The 21,802-nt window shown below is 41.2% G+C and overlaps 1 long non-coding RNA gene across 4 annotated transcripts in view; it reads right to left on the bottom strand.

Moving 5' to 3' along the window:
• Positions 1-5,676: 5,676 nt before the first annotated feature.
• The window catches only part of LOC138760570 (uncharacterized), a 66,107-nt gene continuing 49,981 nt past the window's right edge, over positions 5,677-21,802 (bottom strand). For all 4 annotated transcript variants that reach the window (XR_011355712.1, XR_011355709.1, XR_011355710.1 and 1 more), the window contains one exon: positions 5,677-10,821. This is a non-coding gene — a long non-coding RNA (uncharacterized lncRNA). The remainder of the gene's footprint in view (positions 10,822-21,802) is intronic.

Below are 21,802 nucleotides of genomic sequence, written 5' to 3'. Positions count from 1 at the left end.
AGAAACGAAAGAAAATAGAGCTGAAAGAAATATCAGTGTTCTAAGTCATATTCAAATTGTAAGATTGAACATATTTCGAGGGAATAAATAATGAAGTCAAAGTATTTCCACAGGTTGATTCTTCAGTAGTTCAGACAGGAATAATAGTTAATTTTCATTACTATATAAATTTTCTATTGTGTTATTTTCTTTCCTGGGCTATCTTAAGCCAATCTGATCTGTTTTAGGAATAAAACAAAAATATTAACAAATTTAAACTAGATGAAAAGTGATTCTACAATTGCGAGCTAGGGCAATATTTTAACACTAGATCTGACAATATCAAATGATGCATTGAAAATTTAACCTTAATGTCTAATAATGATCTTAAATGAAACGAGTGTCACTAAACTAAACTGTAATTTCAATTCATAGTACAAAGCTGCTTATTTAGACTTTATTATTGGATGATTTCATGTCATTCAACTTGACAGTAGTGCAACTGAGTAAGATCAAGTTATATTAGTCTAAACTCTCTACTTCTTCAACTACATTTAACCCGTCTAAATAAATGGTTTTGGCTCGAAACATCAACCACTCTATTTCTCCCACTGATGCTGTTTGACCTGTTGAGTTATAACCATATATTAATTACAGCATGGAAACAGGCCATCTCGGCCCTTCAAGTCTGCACCGAACCAGAAAATTGTGTTGAGCTGCAGTCTTCTGTTTGTCTCCAGTCTACTCTTATGTTTCATTACGTATTTGAGTGCACTTTTGCAGACAAATTATATGCACAAATAATGAGTTGAATGCTGTTTATATCTGTAATATTAGTGGAGAGTGAATAAGTCTGTCATATATACTTCTGCAGTTCAAATCACAGATGAGTGAGATCCATGTACCATTATTTGTACTATGAAAACTGGTTCAATATTACAACTGTCAAGCTGTAGGTCCACACTTCCACTGGTCTGCAAGCAAGTCAGTTTTAGCAATGTAAATTCGACCAGCTGGTGCACAGATACTACTCTTTTGTGAGCCAACCTACAGAAGCACCAAATGTTATGGGGCTGACTAAAATTCTGAGTCATGTGCCTCAGAAATAGTTGTTGGAGCTTCTAGCATTCCTTATTTTTATTTACAACTGGGTATGCTTACACAAGTCACCAAAATAGCAGGGAGCTAAATCTGAATGACCCATCAAAGATCTTCAAAAAAGGTGAATAGATAATCCAACTAGTACTAAAGTATACAACCTTTGAATGTAAAAAGATACAAACAGAACACAAAGAGATAGAGTTCAGAGTCAGCAGGATCCCACTGAAGGGCAAGTTTGGTAAGTTTAGGGAACCTGTGGTTGATGAGGGCTACTGAGGCTGTGGTGAGGAAAAAGGAGGCCTATATCATATATAAGCAGTCCAGATTAAACAATTCCCTCAGTGAGTAGAAGAAGTACACTTAAGAGGGAAGTCAAAAGGACAAAAATTAGGATATGAGAGAGAATTGGCAGGAAGGATAAAGGAAAATCTTACAGTACTGTATATTAAGAATGTTTTCTGATTCTTTTAAGTAATGTACAGTTTTTGTTCTTTGTAGAACTTCTTCGTTTATTATCCTGTCCACGTATGATATGGGTAGCATTCTTCTGAGAAACCACATCTCTGCTGCATTGATTCTTTTCCATTTGCATTTGTGATGGTCATGACTCGCAGCCATACATCAGTATAGGAAGAATGTAGCAGCTGAGAGTTCGAAGGTTGCTATTATCTTGTTCATTACTATGTTTTTCATTTCTATAAATGCCATTCTTGCCATTGCTAGTCTTGCTTTTATGTCTATTTTGCATTTGCCATCTGATGTTACCCATGATCCAAGGTATTTGAAGTTGTGAACTTGTTTCAGGATTTCATTTCCCAATGTGATCCTACAATTTGGAATATCAGGTTTCTTTGATATTACCATTACTTCAGCTTTCTTTTTGCTTAAAGTTAGGCCAAGTCATTCATTCTCTGTGTTGATAGTAGATACTAATTTCTGTAAATTTACTTTACTGTTTGCTATCAGTACTGCATCATCTGCACAGCAGAGGGTGTTGATATTGTGTCTTCCTATACTGATTCCAGGTAAGTCTTGTATGGTTCTCGTGATGTTTTCACTGTTCAGGGAGAACAGGTTGGGTGATAGAACATCACCCTGTCCACCTCCTCACTTTATTTGGCTGATACATACACTACATAAAGTATTAGGGAGGAAATATTGCAGGGCATTAAGGTGACAAAGGGCTTTATTTTTGGGCTTGGGTGAAGTAGCAGAAAACTGGAGGGTGGCTAATGTACCATTATTTAAAAAGTAGCAGCAAGGACAAGCCATGGAACTACAGGCCAGTGAGCTTGAAGACAGTAATGGAAAAGTTGGAGGAGATTCAGAGACAGGATGTACCAACATCTGGATAGGCAGAGACTGATTTAGAGGCTTTGTACAGGGGAGATTGTGTCTCACAAATCTGATGGAGTTTTTTTTTGCATTTTAGCAAGGTCTCACATGGCAGATTAATCTGGGATCACAAGGGGATCTGGCCAATTGGATTCAAAACTGAATTTCGACACACAGCACCATAACAAGCATTTCCAGCCCATGACCCCATGCTGCACAATTAGACCCAAATGACCCACAGCCCCCATATGTTTTAAAAGACAGAAGGAAACTGGAGCTTCAGGGAGCAATCCCACGTTGACACATTGGTTTCGAATCTGGGTCAATGGTGCTGTATCAGCATTGAGCTAACCCCCAAGAATTCAGAGGGTAGTAGTGGAGGGTTGCTTTTCTGGTTAGAGGTCTGTGACCAGCAAGGTGCTGCAGATTTTGGTGTTGTCCATATCACCATATACAGCACAGAACAGGCCAGTTTGGCCCTACTAGTCAATGCCGGAACAAATCCCTACCCTCCAATCCTCTCCCCTCCATGTAATTATCCAGTCTTTCCTTAAATGTAAATAACGTCCCTGCTTCAACCACCTCTGCCAGAAGCTTATTCCACATCCCAACCACCCTTTGCGTGAAGCAATTTCACCTCATGTTCCCCTTATAATTTTCCCCCTGCAATCTCAAACCATGGCCTCTGGTTTGAATATCCCCCACTCTTAATTAAAAAAGCCTATCCACGTTGACTCTCTGTCCCTTTTAAAATCTTGAACACCTCCATCAAATCCCCCCTCAATCTTCTACGCTCCAGAGAAAAAAGCCCCAGGCTGCTCAACCTTTCTCTGTCACTCAAACCCTGACATCCTGTCAACATTCTCGTGAACCTTCTCTGCACTCTCTCGATTTTGTTTATCACCTTCCTCTCATTTGGTGACCCAAACTGCACACAGAAATGCTTTCCAGAAGGACAAAGCTGGCCAACTTTGGGAGGCTGTCTGGTCCAAGGAGAAGACTGGCAATCTGACAGGTGACCTGAAAGAAAGAGGATCATCTGGAGAACTCAGAAGGGGACAAATTTTGTCAGCAAGACTGATTGAGAAGGAATCAGTTGAGAATGTCTTGGAAAAGGAATCTCTCTGAAAACCAGCAAGAACCCTCCTGAGTGGTCACCATTTGCCTGTTCAGCACCAAAGATGAGTGAACTTTGTTCATGCTAACTTCTGTGATCCAAAGAACTTTTCTAATCTTCAATATACATTACACACATCTGTGCTTAGTATTAGAGGGGGATGAAGTAGTTGGGTAAGTTCAGTCATAAGTTTGTTTTCTTGTTGAAATATAATTAAAACCAACTTTTTGGTTGAGATTGCCCCGTGTTGGGTCCACCGTTTTTTTTGTTAACTCGATTCGATGGGAATGTAGGTAAGATGATTAGTAAACTTGCAGATGACACTAGGCCATTGAAACGATGAGGACCATAAGTTGATCTCCAACATCAAAGGGCAAGTTTCCTTTGGGATAAATCCAAATAAAACTCAGTTTAAGATTCCCGGTGAAACTTTACACTGTCACCATTGATGACCAAGGGAACCTAATGAAACCTTAAGAAGGGAATATATTTTAAAAATTGTAATAATGCAAAGAAAATGGAACTGTACTTTAAAGTTCATTAGAAAATTGTGACCTACACTTGCTGCAGAGCGACATCAGATGCTGGAATCCTGATCAAAATAAAACAATCTGCTGGAGGAACTCTGAAAATTGAGCATCAATGGGAGAAAATGAATGGCTGACATTTCAGATTGGAACCTGAAACTTAGCTGATTTACACTGACTGCCTGGTTCATAGAAAATCTGATCTACACCATGCTTCATTTCTGGTCCTTCAGGATTTGCAGGGGTCTGATACAAATCATTTTAAAAAAAAGCCTTTCAATCAGATGTTGATCAGTCACATTTCCAAGTTCTGAAGCATTGTGCAGACCTACTGACATCATTCCAGCAGTTCCTCGTCCACATAGATTTCAAGGCAACCACCATCATCCAGGTTCCACAGAGGTTAACAGCTTCAGGCCTCAATGACTACTGCCCAGTCGCACTGATTTCCACCATTTTGAAAGGCTTCAAGCATCCAGTGATGAATCAAAGTGCACCTCCCAGAGATACTGGACAAATTTCAATTCACCTACAGATGGAGCAATTCGACTGATGATGCTATAGTCTTGTCCTTCTACTCAATCTGATCCCTCATATGCCAGGTTATTGTTCATCATCTTCAGCTCAGCGTTTAATACAATCGTGCCCTAGAGGCTGGTGGAGAAGCGGGACTCGCTGGGACTCAACATTCCACTTTGTACCTGGATTCTGGACTTCCTAACAGAAAGATGGCAGTCTCTTCGAGTTGGCAGCATCACTCTGAGCACTGCTGCACCTCACGCTGTGAACTCAGTCCACTCCTGTTCATGCTACTGACCCATGACTACAACATTAAATCCAGCTCTAATCATGTCATCAAATTTGCAGATGACAAGACAGTGATCGGCCTCATCAGCAACAGCAATGAGTTGAAATACAGAGAAGAGGTGGAAAATCTCACGAAATGGTGTGAGAATAACAACCTGAGTCTCAATATGGACAAAACAAAGGAGATGGTTGTGGACTTCAAGAAGACCAGGCTCGACCACCCTCCATTGCACATTAATAGCTCATTAGTGGAGAGAGTGGAGATCACCAAGTTCATCAGAGTCCACTCAGGAAATGACCTATCATGGACATGCAACATCTCCTCACTTGTAAGGAAGGCACAACTGCGACTGCACTCTCTTGGAAGGCTGATGAGGGCAAGTCTACTGATCTTCATTCTGTCAAGTTTCTACAGGAGCTCTATCAAGACCATCCTGGCTGACAGTATCACAGTGTGGTACAGTTGAAGTAGAACATCAGATTGGAGGTCAAACCACAGGGAAATAAAAGTGGCAGAGAGAATAATTGGGGCCTCCCTACACCCCATTGCTGTGATCTACTGAGATCATTGTTTGAAGAGGGCTCACAATATCAGGGAGGGCCCCTACTACCCAGCGCTCAGCATCTTCCAGCTACTCCTGTGGGGGAAAAAAATACAGAATGATCATACACAGAACCACCAAGCTGAAGAACAGCTTCTTCCCACGGGGCAGTAAGACTCCTGAATAATGGCTAAAACAACTGTCCATGAGTCTACTATTTATTAATGATATTTATTTTAATATATGTATTTTGTATATGTATCATTTGCATATACACATGTTTTACATTGTTCTGAACTTGAATTTAAACAGTTCTTATTTGTGTATTTGAACAAACGTGAGCTACAGGATTTATCGTCCTGGTGCCGGAATGTGGATAATACTTTTATCATCAACACAGACATAAGTGGCTAAATGGTCTTCCACATTTAAATATTTCATGTTTCCTTAATCCTGGAACCTGAATGAGCAGAGAGAAAAATGTGATCACATACTCGATAAAATGTTGCCTTAGTGTCAAATCCAGTGGTTCCAAATACATGTCTTCAGCCCATTTTGTCCATATTTGTCCAGTGCCTCTTTACATTTGCCCCAGAACTACCACATGTTATTCATGAATAACTTTCATTCAGCAACATCATCTCTTACTTGATTTAATCTTCCTTTCTCTTTGTCCTTTACAGATCTGTTTTAATGAGGGGTCTTTGACTTCAAATGTAAGCTATTTCTGTTTCCATAGTTGCCGCCTGATTTGCTGATTCTTTGCAGTATGTTCCATTTCTGCTTCCTTATGCTCACTTAGGCCAACATTCTTTCCATCCCCACATTTCTACCCTTCCTTAGCATTTTAACACTTGCTTTAACTTTACAGACTTCTTATGAAGGGGCTATCAACATTATACTTGTTTCTCTCTCTGCAAATGCTGCCTGACAGCTGTTTATTTGTAGCTTTTTCTGCTTTTATTCCAGACCCAAATGCACTCATCTGAGCAGGTTTACTTATGCAGTGTGTCCCTCAGAAAATGGATAAAGTAATTGATGAGAAATAATAACTTATTCATGAAGGTTATGTGCATTTGTAAAATTGTCAGGCATCCGTGCAGATAGATGACGTATATAATCTGTTTCAAAATCTTCCTCCTATTTCAGCTTTTTGTATGATTACTGCTGAGTAACTAACTTGCTTTATTATAAAAGTTTTGACCTCTGATTACTACCCGTTTTTGCCTGCTGTTAATATCAAGGCTTTCTTCCAAAGCAATACATAGAAAATAACAATTATTTTTATATTTTGCCAAATAGCATTTTAGCATCCCTACCTTAGGATTGTTTTTTTTTTCTCTTCAAGGTGGTAATAATCTGCCCATTGAATAGTCTTATTAGAATTTGGCACCTCATTTGTCATTTTTCTGTTCTTATCCCAATGTCTCTCATTGGGATTTGCTGTTATATCTACATGACCTTGATATCCTTGATTTCAGGACATTCAATTACTAAAGTGTGTTAAAACACCAGTACCATGGAATATCATAAAAATAATATATGTTGATAACTGAAAGGCACTAATGGTCATAGCCTATTGTCATAGAGTAACCAGAATCTTATTCAGAAAGCATTTGGACAGATACTGTATATGTATAGGAATGGAGTTTAAGAGTATGGACCAAATTTCCCTTTTGGGATTATCCCAGAATGCCAACTTAATCAGCATGGATTAGTTGGGCCGAAGGGCCTCTTCCAGGCTATATGGCTCTATAACTATGACTTTACCTGTTCAAGAAGACGATGAAGAACTTTGTGACCACCTTGGTGATCTATAGGAGGTTTGTGGTTTTCAGCCATACTGTATAATTTCAGGACTCTTGCTATTAATTTTCATGTGAAATAGATTGGCTTATCTGATAAGACTGCTGTAAATTCATAGATTTGACAATCTAAAGACTCATTGATGTGTCTTACTGACTGAACAATTCCTACCCTGAAATGATTTCCAAATCCAGTTCTGGTGTGTACACGCTTCTGGGATAGAACAGCTTACAAAATTTACTTCACTCAATCATCAACTCCCAATTAAAAATAGAGGTGGGCATCAGAATAAATGAATATAATCAATTGTGCAGGTTTCTCTAATTGTATCTGGCCATGTTTGTCTGCTTCAATACAAAAGAAATAGAGTATGTGGAAAAATAATAATTGCTTTTTCAAAGAGCAAAAGGAACTCCTGTTAAGCTTTAAAATGGGAAGCAATGCTCCATAAAATAGATTGATCATCCTTAAATGAATAGAACAATTTAATTTTGCTGGATTATTAAAGATGTGAAATAAGCTTTAGTCATATTATGTTAACAATATATTGGAGTACAGGAATCACAACCTTCAAAGTACCATTTTGGTACAGAGTGTTCTCTTAATACGCAACTCCATTTTATATTAGATCCTTTTCAAATACAGGTAAACTGTAAACATTATTCAGAAAGCTTCTCAGGATCATTACTGACCTTCCACACAGGTTTTGTGGATACTAATATGGTTAATGAGGCCAATGTGTGAGCTGCAGGCCCTGGGTAATTTGTGAGTCGTGCATCCCTCCTAACGTTTATGCAGGGATTCTGTACATTCCCAGAGCATGGCCTTAAGATTCTTTTTGAGGTCTCTAAGTATATTTACCATGTCACTACACATAATAGCTAAAGCAATTCTTTTCACAGAGCATTAGGTTTATTGGACTCTAATAGAGTCATCTCATTTACTGCTGCAATTTCTAGAGATTCATAACAGTAGCAATTGTACTGAAAGGCCTAGATATTCGTCAGATTGATGGTGATAATCAGTAAAGTGAAAGTGTTTCCAATCATGTCATTACACTTCAATAAAATGAGATCACATGGTTGTGCTTATCTGCTTTATCTCAAAAATTAGATCTTAGTTCATTAAATTTAGATATGTAATCTGAGGTATTTAATTGTGTGAAATAAAATACAATCACATTTATTAATTCTGATACCGACTTCTATTTTTAATTCAGAGTTGATGGCTCTGAGTGAAGTTCAATGTTGTAAGCTGTGTAAATTGTTTCAGGGATTGAGAATAATGCTGGGATACTCTTGTATATATGAAGATATAGATAGTTAAGATTCAGTTAAATGAATCGGTACCTATGTGAACAATACTTCAATTAATGATTGAATTGCATGGTAATCTGTGGTGCACAAACAATTAGAAAATAAGATGTTCATTGATGACATCACCCGGTCATCATATATGGGTAGCTTCATGGCATACTCTGGAATTTTGGTTCCTACAAGGTAACAGATAGGTCACCAGCACTTTAGTCTTCAATCCTTAATCAATTCCTGTTTGGATTTCCTATTCAGCCAGACTTGAACTTGCTGGAGTTTAGAAGCATGAGAGAGACTTCTGTGTGGTCTTCATTGAGTGGATATAGAGACAATGTTCACCTGGATAGCAGAATCTAGAATTAGGAGTTATTGGTTTGGGGCAGCATGAATAGCATAGAAGGTAGCGCAACACTATTACAGTGCCAGCGATCCGGGTTCAAATCCGGAGCTATCTGTAAGGAGTTTGTATGTTCTCCCTGTGTCTGCGTGGATTTCCTCTGGGTGCACCAATTTCCTCCCACCTTTCAAAATGTGTGGGGTTTTAGGTTAATTGGGGTACAAGTATACCCTGCTTTACAAATACTTGCTTCATGCAAATTCATTTTTATGAAGAAACCTGGTCTCACCAAGAGCAGTTATTCTTTTCTTTCCTACATCCCAGTCTCTTGTACCTTCCACCACCCCAACCTCTGAATATTCAGCCTAACTACACTGTACATACATTATTTCCACTTTAGAGGTTATGTATTTATCATATCAAATCATTCTTGCTTTTAACAAATGTTAGTGTTATTTATGTTTTATGTGTTATTTGGTGGGTTATTTTTTTAGGTCTCGGAACATTCAAAAAATTTTCCCATAGAAATTAATGGTAATCGCTTCTTTGCTTTATGCCATTTCGGCCTACAAAAGGTTCTGTCGAACACTTTAGTTTTGTAAAGAGGGGTATACCTGTATTTGGGCAGCACAGCCTCATGGGCCAGAAGGACCTGATGGCATGCATTAAAATTTATATAAGAGCTCTCTATTTAAGACATAAATGTGGCAAATAGGTTTTTTGCTCAAAAATAGTTGCAAGACTTTGGAATTATTTTCTTGAAAGGTTAACAGAAGCAGTGTTGCCATATTTTTAAGCAAGAGATGGATAGATACTTGATAAGAAGATAGAGTGTGATGTCACCAAGTGGGATGAAAATGCAAAATTATAGTCACAATCAGTTAAGACATGATATTATTAAATGGTAGAGCAAGCCGAAGGAACCAAATAATTTGCATGTTCATATGACAATAAATTATGTTGTGTCCTGCTGAGTGCACAGATTTTGTTGTTCTCTGGATGGGATCTTCCTGACTTTGCAATTTTTTTTGCCACTTATAAATATCACTTTCAGAAAGAAATATTAACATAAGACGAGAATTAGAGATGAAATGAAGAGTGAGTGCATTAAGATGAGAGCACATCTCTAGTGGGATAAGAAAGTCTTTACAATTAATAAAAGAGAAAGAATATCTTGACCATGGAAAGCCTGTTCCTGAAATGAAGGAATAAGAAGGACACAGAAGAGAAGAAACAATGTTTGTTACTGTTTTGATTCTCTGGATCCTAATTTTTTTTGCATTTTTCAAGGCTTGAGAAGCAACAATTAGTATAAAATATGTCATGATCAGTTAATAACAACAAAAAAATTGTATATTATGGAGCAAATTTAAGGCTTTGAAGCAAAAAGAAAGGAAATCCTTTTAGGATTGATCTAATAAGAAGAAAAAAATTATGTAGGTTTAACACTTAACCGACTTTATTTTCTTGAACTGGTTCAACTGACTTGGAGCGACAACACCTGCAACTGCCGTCATATACCACTTCCGGTTTCTGGTTTCCTCCCAACCATGTGCATTGCATGCTGGGAAATGTGGTTCTTATTTATACACATAACAACACATCTTTCCCCTTTAAAAAAACAAAACAAACACAATAATATACCTACATAACAAAAGTATCTACATTCTGTGGTCAGTCTCTTTCCACCAGTTGCATCTGATGACTTCTTGCTTCATGAGGTCGTTCAAGTTCATTCAGATGAAGTTCAGAAATCCATGAAGAGGTTCCTGTTTATCAGTAAGTTCACGAACAGTCACCAGTAGCTGTTGATTTTGCTGTTGCAGTTCCTCAACATTATGATAGGTCACCACATACTGAGAAATCACTCCAGAGGAACAAAATTTGTCAGCAGAATTAACTTCATCTTCACGTAAAATATGATTTCCTTGTGCATCTTCTATTTCCAACAAAAGCCCTGTAATATAATATTTGTAGATATATTTGAGAGATAAATTGGTAAAATTAGAGTAGGTTACATACATACACACACATTTTAAAACAGATCTTATTTGAAATACTGAAGAATTCATATTCAGTGACTTTACAGAAACTATTGAGAATGCTATGCACATTTCACATGTAGGTGCCAATTGAAATGATGTCATGAAATGAATGGACTGGAGACAGGTCATCTGTGTTGAACATTTTTACAAGACTTCTGACCTTTCTAAAAAGTGCTCTCTCAAAGGTCATCCTGGGTTCTTGTTTACATAAAAACCACAGATAGGAGCAGAAGACTAACTCCTATTGTTTGCTGAAGGAGGAGGGGATTTTGGCAAGTGAGAGAGTGAAGGACATGTGGCTAGCAGTTGGAATCTGAGATGGAGAGAGACAGTCACAGCTGAAACAAGCAGGAGAAACTGATTGGAACTGAAACAGAAACTCCAGAGTGATGGATGGCTGGAAGTGTTATCTGTCTGATATTTCTCTTGGAATAAGTGGAACTGAAAGGAACTCTATGATAGCATGAAAGAAAGAGGTTATCATCTGGAGAACCCTGATGGAGCAAGTTTCATCAGCAAGACATTGAGGTGACTAATGGTGGTATCTCAGTTGTGGAAATCCTGGAACAACACATCTCTCTTGCAAACCTACAAAGAATCTTCCTGAGTGGTAAACATTTACCTTTGGAGCACCAAAGCCTCATGAACTTTATACATGTTAAATTCTGTCCACAGTATAAGAATTGGAAGAATGAGGAGTGAAATTGAATTGTGAACCATAGAACTTTTCTTAAACTTACACACACATTACATGCATGTGTGCTTAGAATTAGAAGGGGGTTAAGTTGGGTTAGTTAAGTTAATAGAGATAAGTTAAAGTTTGATTCCATTGTCATGTTTAAAGATAATTAAAAATGAATGTCTATTGCTGCTGGGTTTTGGGGTCCTTTGGGCTCGAAACCGCCCCCTGTTCTGTTTTGAATTTTGTATCTCTGATTCACCCTGTTGAGTAATGCATCCTTATTCGCCTCATCACTGCATAATACTAAAGATGCTTTTTTGAAGTGCTGTAATCACATGTCTTGCTTTGATTACTGCTGGTTCTTTTTTAGTTTCAATTTCAAAAACGTGTAAACAAGCAGATGGTCTCCTGTTTGACCAGGTGTCTTTTTGAGTAAACATTCATTGTCTCAGGCTTTCAGTGGAAAACAATAACACTGGTTTTATGGCTCTGAATACAGCTTGGACATAGGAGACACAGCGTCATTACAAAATGGTGTTCTCTGGGTGTGTCTTTTCCCTGTTTCCAAACCCACAAAGTAATTTTAAAATATATTATTATCTAAAGAGTAATAATAACACAAGTCTGTAACACCAGTTTGTCATTCATGTCATGTAATGAGGTTAATTCTCTCTGTATGTTAAGGTATCACTTCTCCAGTGTAGTTCTCCTTTCTTCCATGAGTGTTGTGTGCTTATCTTCAATCTGTGAAGCCACTATGAAAACTCATTTCACCAGGTTGAGCTCCTCACAAGCACACAGACCTAATATTGGCTGCAGACTCCTTTCTACAATTAGCAGCGGTGACCTCAGATGTCACCCTTTGTGGTTGGAGGTCACCATAGAGCCCCCACTGGATCTTCTCTCCAGTGTAGCCTGTCACTTTTAATTTTGCAGGATAAATCTTTCTTGCTATGGTGAGGGTCTTGTAATCGTCCATAGATAACAGTTTCAGCTGGGCTCCAGTGTCGAGCCTAAATGGAATTACTGTCTCATTCGCAGTCATTGGAACGATCCATTCAGTTTTGCCAGCAGTAGTCTGTAGTGAATCCGTGAAGAATTCCTCCATTTCTTCTCTCTTGATATCCCCTGCTTTGCAGTACTTTGCAAAATGATTCTTCTTCCCACATTTGTAGCAGGACTTTCCATGGGCAGGACACATCTTTTGAATATGTCTACCTCCACACCTGCTGCATTTGCTCTTTGAGGTTACCACTTTGCTTTGTTGTTGCTTTGGGAAACTCTGTTTTCACTGCATGCACTATTGTGTCTATCTTGTACAGCAGTTTAACTGTTGTGTCTATCTTGTGCAGCTCCTTAGCTTGTGCTCATGTGGTCTCTGCTGCCCTACATATAGTTACAGCTTTTTCCAGGGTCTATATTATCTGGGATTCTGCAATCTATTCTGTCTTTTATGATTTAAATTTTCAAATCTCCAAATTCACAGGACTTACTCAGTGTGTGAAGCTCAGCTAAATATTGGTCAAAGCTCAAACCTTGTTTCTGGTCACAGGAGAAAAACTTGAATCTCTCAATCATGACATTTTTACTTGGAACAAAATACTTCTCCAATTTTGTCATCATTGTGTCCAACATGTAAGCCGTCTCATCAATTTGAAAACTGTTATAAATGTCCAAGGCATCTTCACCCATCATGTGCAGAAACATAAACACTTTCTATTTTCCATTAGTCCCTCCCATTCCACCAGCTTCTAAATAAATGTTGAATCACTATTTGAAGTGTTTCCAATTATCAGCTAGATTGCCGGTAAACTGTATTGGTGTGGGAGGACTTAACTTATCCATGCTTATGAACTATTGTCTTCTCTTACTCATTCAGACACTTCTGACACTATGTTATGCTTGTTCTTTCAAGAAGAACAACTTTACATGGGTTTAACACTTAGCCAACTTTATTTTCCTTGAACTACGTCAACCGACTTCCTGTGGCAACTGCCGCCATATACCACTTCCAGTTTCCACATATCTATGTGCATTGCATGCTGGAAAATATAGTTCTTATTACACACATAATAGCACAAAACCTAGAGAAAAAAACAAACCTAGAGAAATTCAATTGCACTCTGTCGATTGATGTAAACAAGATGCTAGGAAATTTTCCCAGGTGTAAAAGAAACTTTTATATGCTGAATGAACTTGAACTATGGATAAAATAGAGTCACATAAAAGAACCCAGCTTCTTGGTTGAGTTCCATTTGTGATTAGACATAGTGGCAAGTGAATGAATAAAAAAAACATAAAACTATGGATCATTTATTTTGCATCACCTCTCTTTAGTAGTTGCTCAATCCAAGTGCTTATCTAGCTCTTCAAAATGTTAAGTATAATTGCAAATAATACTTTGACATTTATCAGTCATAACTTGGATTTGAACACACAACCAATATTGTTATTATTCAGCCCTAAAAGCTCTTGAGAATTGGACAGTAAGTATTTTCTTGAACAGCAGCATTCATGAGAAAAAGCCTAAAATGTTAACTGCCACACTTTTTGAAAAGTACAATTTTAAATATTATCCATCCTCAATGCCAACTTCAAACCAGCCTTCTGACAATGAAAGAGGGAACTGAGGCATATCTGCATTTAGGTAAGATGTCTTTCTGCAGGTTGAGGAATGGTTGGCCGTCATGGATATTATGCAGATAATGAAGGTTACATGGGTTGGCATATAATGAAGGCGTTAAGATTGGTTCCTGAAAAATAACCATTAGCATTCATGATAATGGTTCTCTGGGCAGACACCACTTGAATGGGTAATAGAAAGAAAATCCTTCCCATAGTAATATGGCCTGATTTTTTTTTTCTGGTCTGCAGGGAAGTGTTAGTAGTCACCATTGGAACTTCAATAAAGCTGCCCCCATGAATCTTGCAATCTCTTGGCCTGCCCCTTTCCTTTTTTTATGCTAATTACAATCAAGCATCAGGTTCTAGGGGCCCTCAAAATGGCTGAACGGCCAATTTTCCGTATTTTAATAGCTATTATCAAGTGAAATATCTGAAGTATTATCATCCAGTGATCAGGACCAGAGAAGTTACCAAATGTTAATTATGACATTTAAAAACTAAGTTACACTTCTTGCAACCAAACATACCACTTAAAAGGTCATTGAATGTGAGAATAATTTATAAATGCCCAATGTGTTGCTTAGATCAAAAAATCTTAAGATTTATGTTGGCAACAACAACGAAAGAGCCGACTCTGTGATGAAGTAAGGGATCACTGACAACCCTTTCTGGATTTCCACATCTACAAGTCAAACTGCCATTATTTACCTGGTTTGCGACCAGTGAACAATCAGCAATTTTACCATCATTGAGAAGCCACAAAATCTAGGTCATTTTCTGCTATTAAGAATTCATGATATTCACATTTCCCATTGCACATCCGCATTATGTCATATTAATATTATTGTTTGTAGATGCCAGGAGATGCTTTCCGCTCCATGGATCACTAATGTAGAACTAAGTGACATCCTTTCAGCAAAATTGAATGACTTTTAAAATGGCGATGATTAGGAGTATCTCTTCACACAGTTTCTGACCTAATTCTAAAAGTTCAATGGTGTTCAATGGAACTAAGTTACAGGGAAAGATTAAACAGGTTAAGACTTTATTCCCTGGGCCATAGAAGAATGAGGGGAGATTTGATAGAGGTATTTAAAATTATGAGGGGGAATAGACAGAGTGAATTTAAGTAGGGCTTTTCCACTGACGTTACTAGAAGACATGGGTTAAGGGTGAAATGGGAAAAGTTTAGGGGAAACATTCTCTCGTGGTGGAGTGTGGAACAAGCTGAAGTAGTAAATGTAGGCTCAATTTTAATATTTTTAGACAGATACATGGACAGGACAGGTTAGGAGGTCTATGGACTGGGTGCAAGTCAGTGGGACTAGGCAGAATAGCTGTAATATTCTATTGTTCTATCATGAATCAGTATTGAATGAAGGATTCCAATCTAAAACATCTGCAGAGGCTAGAATCGGAAGTTAATCCACAAATGCTGAAAGTACCAGGGGTCATGGAGAGATAGGTGGGAGGGTTAAGTGAACAAGAAAATTACAGAGAGTGCAATCCCTGCTGAAGGCGGGAAAGGTGGGGAGGTGCAGACATGTCTGGTGTTGGGTTCTAAATGGTCCTCTACTGTCATCAATAGAGCCATTTCTTGAGAATTTCCTCCATCTCTTAGTTCTGCCCCCTACCCCCTCTTGATCTCACTTTTCACCCACCTGTGTCTGCATTTAGCACATCATCCATCATAATTTCCAGCTGCAGCTAGACTCCACCCCCAAACACATCTGCCCCTTCACATCCTCTTTGTGATTCCCTTGTCTGCTCATCCCTTCACATCCACTGCTCCATTACTTCTGGTACTCCCGATGCAGGCTGTGGAGTGCTGGCGACTGCAGTCAAGGGATTCACACCAGGCTTTGGACTGCCGGAGACTGGCTTGAATGACTGATTGAAGGGGTACCAAGTATCAGAACTGGAATGTGAGAGGGTATGGAGGGCACTGAAGGATTCCTTATCATGATGGATGTTTGGATCCAGACCTCAGGCTGTTGATGGTTTGGACTGGACTCTGTGTGGCTGCGGGGGCTTCGAAAGTACTGGAGACTAATCCATGGACACTTGGTGACTCTGAGGGGACTCTCAATTTCTTCTCTTTATCAAACTGTAAGAGGCACTTCAGGCAATTTCTGCCGATGGTGAATCTGTCTACCTTAGGGCAAACCATTTTGTATAATATTGCATTGTCTTTATAGCTTTTTAATTAATTTTTTTACATTTTAAATTTAGACATACAGCACAGTAACAGGTCATTTTGGCCCATGAGTGTGTGTCACCCAATTTACACCCAATTACCCTACACCCCCTTAAAGTTTTGAACCTTGGCAGAAAAGCGGAGCCCCCAGGGAAAACCCACACAGACATGGGGAGAATGTACAAACTCCTTGCATGTAATGATGTGGTTGTAGGTACTACAGGCACCGTCGGGGGTATCCGACCCGATCACGGCTGCGGTGACGTCGGCATCGTTGAGATGCATCTTCTGTGGGCAGGCTAGGCACTCAAGACGCCTCTGCCCCGCTAAAGGAGCCACATGCTCGGGGTGCGGGAAGAAGGGCCATTATCAGAGGGTCTGTAGGTCCAGAACCCTGTCCAGGAGCAGCACAGCGTGTGTGCCTGAGGAACTTCTGGTACAGACCACATCCGCAGTAAGGGGGCGCCATCTTACCCATTACCGCTCTACGCCGTGGCCTACCACTTCAATGACATCACTTCCGCCCACCACGACACCACTTCCGCCTTCTTCCACGACGAGGGCAGCATGGTCAACATGGAGGCATCGGGCCTCCCCTCTGACAATGACGAGGAGATATCTGTCATCCTGAACCAAGCCAGCCCTCACCCAATCACAAACTCCATGATGCAGATCGAAGTGAACTGATGCAAGACGAACTGCCTCTTTGACAGCGGTAGCACTGAAAGCTTTATCCACCCCGACATGGTCTGCAGACACTCCCTTCCCATCAGGCTGATGACCAGATCAGTATCAATGGCGGCGAAGGACCAACAAATGTATCCGGGGGTACTGTGTAGCATCTCTAATGGTGGGGGGGGGGGAAATGTTACAATAATTTCATACCCCATCATGCCCCAGCACTGTGCGCCAATCCTCCTGGGCCTCAACTTTCAGAGTCAGTTCAGGAGTGTGACTATGGCGATCGGGGGCCCCCAACCGCCACTTACTGTTCACAACCCCCAGCTCTCGGGATCCCCCCCAACCAAGCATCCAATCTCTGGCACCGTCCGGCAGTCTCACCACCCTGCGGGTGGCCCCTCCATCATTATTTATGAACCTCATCCTGGATTGTAAACTGATCGCCACCAAGAGTAGGTGCTATAGTTCTGAAGATATGGAGTTCATCCGGGCTGAGGTTCAATGACTTTTGGCATTGGGGATCATAGCCCCTAGCTCCAGCCCCTGGAGAAGGCAAGTCCTCATGGCCAGTGGGGCGGGCAAGCCCCGGATGGTGATCAACTATAGTTAAACCATCAACCGCTTCACCCAGTTGGACGCGTACCCTCTACCTCTGATAGCCGACTTGGTCAACAAGGTCGCGCAATATCGAGTTTTTTTGACCATTGACCTCAAGTCGGCAACTCCCCCTCCGTCCGAGCAATCAAATCTTCACAGGATTCGAGGCCGACAGCAAACTTTTCCACTTCCTGCAGGTGCCTTTTGCTGTGACTAATGGTGTCTTTGTTTTTCAAAGAGTGATGAACTAGATGGTGGAGGAGCACAAGCTGACAGCAACGTTCCCATATCTCAACAATGTCACCATCTGCGGGCACGACCAGTAGGACCACGACGCTAACCTCGCCAAGTTCTTACGTACGGCCTTGACATACAACAAGGACAAATGCGTGTTTAATACAGATTGCCTGGCCCTTCTCGGATGCGTTGTGGCACATGGTGTCATTGCCCCGGACCCAGACCGCATGCTCCCCCTCATGGAGCTCCCAGTCCCAAACACCCTAAAGGCACTGAAGAGGTGCCTGGGGCTGTTTTCCTACTACGCACAAGAGGCGCCCAATTACGCCCATAAAGCTCACCCCTGATTAAGTGCACAATCTTCCCATTATCAGCATAAGCCCAGGCTGCTTTTCACCAGATCCAAGGAGACATCGCAAAGGCCACGATGCATGCTGTAACAATATTAATATTTGGGGAGAATTTATAAGATTTAGAGTAGGTTACATACATACATACACACACACATTTTAAAACAGATCTTATTTGAAAGACTGAAGAATTTACATTGCAAGATCTCTGGAGAAATGTAAGCACCTTTCACAAGTAGGTGTTAATTGAACTGAAGTCATAAAATGCTGGACCATTGTCTTGCTGGAGTCTTGCTGTCTATCAGTTCCCTTTCTCCAAAGTGCTCACAGAAAGGTCAATTCTGGATTGTTTACCTAAGATAACAACTTGAAAGAAGAAAGAACTCCTGCTGTTTGCTGGAGAAGGTGGGGGTTTTGCAAGACACGAGTCACATGCTCTCTTTGGAGTTGTAGTTGTAAGATAGAGAGAGTTAACAGTTCAGTAAGTCAGTCAGTCAGTGTGTGGGACACTGACAAGTAACTGAAAAGTGCAATCCAGGGAAAACTGTTTGAAACTGATGAAAGCAAGTTCCAGAGCAGTAGATGGCTGGAAGTGCTATCTGTCTGATGTTTCTCTTGAAATAGAGGAAGGAATGGAACTCTATGGTAGCTTGAAGAAAGAAGTTACCATCTAGAAACCCTGCTGGGACAAGTTTCATCAGCAAGACCCTGAGGTGACTAGTGGTGGTACCTCAGTTGTGGAAATCCTGGAGCAACAAATATCTCTCTCTGCAAACCCTACAAGAACCTTCCTGAGCGGTAAACATTTACCTTTCAAGCACCAAGCCTGGTGAACTTTATACATGTTAAATTCTCTGCACAGAATGGTGATTGCCTGCAATCAGAGAACTTGGAAGAAGGAGAAGTGAGATTGAACTGTGAACCAAATAACTTTTCTTGAATTTACACACACATTACATACACATGCGCTTAGATTTAGAAGGGGGTAATTTCGGTTTGTATATAGTATAAGAATAGAGTTAAGTTAAAGTTTGATTCTATTTTCGTGTTTGAAGTTGATTAAAAATAACTTTTGTTTTGTGGTCTCCGACTTCACACTGGCCGCACACTTAACCAGGCAGGCAGGCCAGAAGCCTTTTTCTCCCTCATGGTCCCAAAGTACGGCACTCCTCCATCGAGAAGGAGGTACAAGCGATCATTGAGGCGGTGTGCCACAGGCAATATTGCCTGGCCGGTAAAAGGTTTACCCTACTGACAGACCAGAGGGCAGTGGCCTTCATGTTCAATACGAAACAGTAGGGAAAAATTAAAAATGACAAGATTCTTAGGAGGAGGATCAAGCTGTCCACCTATAATTACGATATTTTGTATCGGCCGGATAAACTCAACGATCCCCCAGATGCCTTATCCTGGGGTCATGCACCAGCACGCATCTCGACCGTCTCCAGGCCCTTCGTGACAATCTGTGCCACCCCAGAGTCACAGGCTGTACCACTTCATCAAGACTTGGAACCTCCCGTACTCCGTAGAGTACGTCCAGTCCACGACCAGACGCTGCCAGATCTGCGCGGAATGTAAGCCATAGTTCTACTGGCCAGAAAAGGCTCACCTCATTAAAGCCACACACACCTTTGAACAACTCAGTGTCGATTTCAAGGGCCCCTTCCCAACCTCAAATAGGAATGCCTACTTCCTGACGGTGGTGGATGAATTCTCCAGATTCCCCTTTGCTATTCCCTGCCCGGATATGACCTTGATGATGGTTATCAAGGCGCTGCGCAGCATCTTCACCCTATTCGGGTACCCTGACTATATTCATAGCAATCGGGGATTCTCGATCATGAGTGAGGAGCTGTGACAGTACTTCCTAGCCAGAGGCATAGCCACCAGCAGGACCACCAGCTATAACCCCATGGGTAATGGACAGGTGGAAAGGGTGGAGGGTGATGCTCCTGGTCCTCAGGTCTAGGAACATGCCAGTGTCCCGCTGGCAGGATGTTTTGCCTGAGGCACTCCACGCAATCCGATCGTTGCTATGCACCACTACTAACACAACCCCACTTGAATGCCTCTTTGGTTTCCCTAGGAGATCGGCAAACAGTTCATCCATCCCTCCTTGGTTGGCAACCCCAGGGCCGGTCCTGCTACGTAAGCAAGTCAGGGGCCATAAGATGGTCCCACTGGTGGAAGCGGTGCACCTCATTCACGCCAACCACCAATACGCGTTCATGAGGTACCCTGATGGCCACAAGGACACTCTAACGATCCGAGATCTGGCAAGGGCTAGAGACTCCGAAACAGCCCTGCCTGTAACCGACCAGGCTACGGATCTGATCACACTGCACAGGAGAACAATCCTGGAGTCCAAGCTGCCTGTCTCCCCACTGGACTTCCAGTAGTCTACCCCCCACAAGACAGCGGACCATCCATTCCCCCAGGAGTCCCCCACCAGCACCCTGACCCCAACGGTTCCCGCTTCGGCCTCTCCCGTAATGGCCTCCTCTCCTGATCAGCAACCCGCGGACATGCTGGCCCCTCGGCAGTCCAGCAGAAGGAGGAAGTCACCTGTGCGACTGAACCTCTAGTCTGAGGGAGCGTCCGCCTTTTTCCGTTTTTTTCTGACCCTCCCCTTCCTTGTGATGGTTCCCGGTGGTCTCCATTTTAAAACGGGGGGGTGGTGGGTGAATGTAATGATATGGTTGTATGTACTACAGGCACAGGCTGGCTTGCCCTCCTGATGACATCCTCTCTCCCTGGACTCCTCCCATGTGACCCAGGCCATAAAGGTCGAGTCTCCTCTTCCTCCACTCATTTCCCTAGCTTGGACCTAGGCCAGCAGTCACATGTGTAATAAAGCCTATCGTTCTCCTCAGTCTTTGTCTCTGTGATTATTGGGGCAACTGGTAGCGCCCAACATTGCAGACAGCATGAAGTTCAAACCCTACTCCCAATTGCTGACGCTGTAAAGGCGTTGTGCTAAGAGCTATGTCAACCATGCCTCATTTACATGACAACAAATTGAATCTTCAGTCAACTGTAGGAAGTGTAACATTTGCTCTTACACCTCCTCCCTGACCACCTAAAGTGCCACATGAAGCAAAGATTCATGTTAACCGTTAACTTCAACTATTGTATTCAGTGCTCCCACTGTACCCTCCTCTGCATCAATGAGATCAAACACAGGCATGGGACCAGTTTTCAGATCATCTATGTTCTGTCTCCTCTCCAATGACCATCTTGATTTCCTGCTTGCTTGCCATTTCTACATGGACTTGTCTGATCTAGGTCTTCTACACTGCCAGAGTAAAGCCCAACTTAAAGGAACAATACCTCGTTTTCCACCTGTGCAGCCTTCAGCCCAAAGTTACCTTCATCGGATTTTAACATTTCAAGTAATGAATCCCTACTCTCTTCTGTGCCAGTTCTGCTCTCCCTCTTTCTTCATCCCACCTTTTTTGAATCCCCTTTCCCAGCCACCCCCAACCAACCCCCACCCATTCTCATTCACTGCTTCTATGGTTCCA

This window comes from Narcine bancroftii, chromosome 4, assembly GCF_036971445.1.
Source record: "Narcine bancroftii isolate sNarBan1 chromosome 4, sNarBan1.hap1, whole genome shotgun sequence".
Lineage (NCBI taxonomy): Eukaryota > Metazoa > Chordata > Chondrichthyes > Torpediniformes > Narcinidae > Narcine > Narcine bancroftii.
This window is presented reverse-complemented; position numbering and strand designations above follow the sequence as displayed.